This window comes from Vigna unguiculata, chromosome 5, assembly GCF_004118075.2.
Source record: "Vigna unguiculata cultivar IT97K-499-35 chromosome 5, ASM411807v1, whole genome shotgun sequence".
Classification (NCBI taxonomy): Eukaryota; Viridiplantae; Streptophyta; class Magnoliopsida; order Fabales; family Fabaceae; genus Vigna; species Vigna unguiculata.
Window position 1 is genome coordinate 312,156 of NC_040283.1, and position 3,323 is coordinate 315,478.

Below are 3,323 nucleotides of genomic sequence, written 5' to 3' on the forward strand. Positions count from 1 at the left end.
TTGCAAGACAAAATAAAAAAATCAATTTAATTCTGTAATTATGGGTGTATTTGGTTCAGAATGATCTTAAAAGTAAAATTTAGTTATTTTTTATTTGATGTGAATTTTTTACTTTTTAATTAATTTTAAAAATCAAACATATATTCGATGTTAGAAAATTAATTCTAATCAATTTTATAATACTTTAATGCAAAATCAAATATGCATTACCTTTTTAATGTAAGATATTTTTCTTTTGCTGAGAAAAAGTTTAGTTTCATCTCTAATTAAAAAAAAAAGAAGAAAACATTGATTAACATCCAAAATCTCAATTATGACTTTATTAGAGATACTAATCACTGTTTGGATCACAATCAATGATTTTGATTTGGGAATTATTATAATTGAATAAAAGAGAAATGAGTTTTTGAAGGATATTTTGTGGTGTAAACACAGCATTCAATTATTAGATTCCATTAAAAGCGGAACTCTAGGTTGATTACGATGTCTACTACCATTTTTTTCTTTCTTTTTTTTTGTTTTAATTTGTGGCCTCATTTATGAACTCTAACATATCATTGTCAAATTGAAACTTTATAATTAAAATAAAAATAAAAATTGAGCATTTATTGAAAACTGTTGTGTACGTAATACATGCCTCCATTGCACAAATCTTTTGCTTGACTTGACTTCCACAAACCTTAAAGACACCCAAAAGCAATCAAAATATATTCAATTTTTTAATCTTAACACTGTTCACCCGGTGGCTGTGTGTGCCCCATGCCCAATAATTAACTAACACAATTATATTAAAATACACTTTATTTTTTCTATAAGTTTTTCTTAAGAGACAACACATTTTTCTAGAAACAATCATACGACTATGTTTTGGTTTCTCCATAAAATATTTTATATAACAATTATTCTAAACTTAAGAAATAATTTACAGTAGGATAAAATATAAAATCTTAAATCAATTTCACAAATAGTAACCTTTTTGAATTATCTGAAAAACATTACTGATACTTTCTATATACTGTACTAATTTTTCTATTGGAGAGGTTGATGTAAATGTTCAAAAACAAGAAAAAAAAATGGTGTAATTTCACAATTAATTGTAGGAGTGGTTAATGTAATTTGGTATAAACAACTATAATATTAATGCTTACCCTATTCACTTATGCGATATTAATAATTATTTGCAGCTGCTAAAAGAGTAATAAATTAATTCAGTTTTATCACTTTATGAAGACCGTATATATTCCGTTATTTTCGATCTATATATACAATTTTGGAACCATAAATACAATACACAGATACACTGAAGTAACCATTTTTCATAATTATTTAAAAAAAATATTTCAAACAGAATTTAAAAATTTAGAATTTTGACATTTTATAGAAAAGAATGGGGTGAGTTTAAGCTCATTCTGAAATTAACAGTACCAGAATATCGACAAATTAGACATTTTCTTGTGTTGCCACCGTATCAGTCTCTAAAAAACATATCATTGTGATGTGATGTTAGTGATTTAGTAACAGATATGTCTAAATCGTGCAATATTTGCTTCTTTTTTTTTCATAATCCGGAATCTTTGACATTTAAAATAAGTCATATTCAGCATTAAAAAATGTAGTGTGGGGAGAGATGAAATTTTGCTTCATATTTTATTTATACTAATTTGATCTATAATTTAATCATGGAAGCTCTGTTGAAGATGTTAAAAACTTAGAGAGGGTAAATGAAAAACTGAAGGCATATAAATGATTGGAAGAAAAAATGAGTGTGACAGAGAAGTTAAATTATTAGGCATAATAGAGATACAGAAATAGTATATCAATGTTGTCACATCATTGCTTTATATTGGGAGACGTCATGATTTACATTAGTGAGCTGGTGCATAAAATCCACTCATTACCTGTTCCCTTTTTTTTCTCCTAAATAAACTAATACTCAACAATTCAAATATTTAATCTATTCTTTTTATTGTTTCTAATATTATTTCCACAAATCTAATAATTTTATATTATTTATAAATTAACATTGTTTTAAATCTATTTTTCTTCTTTCATTTTTAAGATGTTTTTCAAAAATAAAATTGATACAGAAGTTTAGATTAGATAATATTTTAGAAATATGGTAATGAATCCTAATAATATTATCTCAAGCCACTTCAAGTTAGAATATTTAATTGTGTATTTTTTGTGTGTTGAATCTTTAGAAAGAAAATTGAGGAGATTTAATATTAATAAGATATGAGTTAAATTTATATTGAGTACTCATTTCTTTTATCGTTGTTTTTTTTTTTAAAGGAATACACTTACCTGATTTAAGACTTTGATGTTAGGGGCTCGTTTGAGCCGATCATCATATAAACCTTTGACTCTCATACCACTTTTAGATCTTTCATAAAGAATATTATTAGAGAGATTTAATACCAATGAAACATTAGTCTAACTCACATATAAAAGATTGACATAACCTCTAACTCAAAATCTTAAGACAATAAATTTATGAGTCTTTATTTTTATATGATGTTCAACTTTCTTATTTTTATCCAATATAAAATTTATACTCACATTTAAATTTTAAATATTTGGATACATTTGATCGTCTCAATTTGCTTAAAAATTCATCTTAATATTTCAGTTTAAATACACATTTTTTATTAATATTTGAGTTTAAATACACATTTCTCATCCAATTTTCTTCAACTTTCTATTATATCTTTTTAAGATAAAATTATAATAAAATTATACTAAAATAAATATTATTATTGATCTTAACAATATTATCTCATGAGACTCAAACTTGAGATGAAAATAATAAATTATGTTTCATATTGTGTTTCTTTAATCAATCATCTCGAAAAATCATTTCTTTCCATGCTATAACAAATCCAAATATATCTTCTAAATCTAGTTGCTGGCACTATAATGTAACATGTCCTTTTTCATCAGTAACAACTTTATTTATGCACGAAGAATTAGAAAATTTCGATCAGAATTGAAAGAAAAAAAAAACAAAATGTGTCGAAAATTAGGGTAGGAACATCAAGCACATGTTTTTCCTTTCAACCTCATTTTCATTAAACCTTAACTTTTTAAGAATTTAGCTGTAATCAATATTTTATCGCAGCAAACGATGACTAATACGTCAAATCGGTGACTAAACACTTTGCTACATTAAGCTGATGTTAAAGTGAAACAGTAAAAACTTTAATATAATACAAAATATGTTTTCTTTTATTCATCTTATAGTACCCTCCCGCTTGATTTTCTTTTCTTTTTTCAAGTAAAAACAATTATTTAAACAAGTTTAATTTTTCTTCATAATTTTTTAA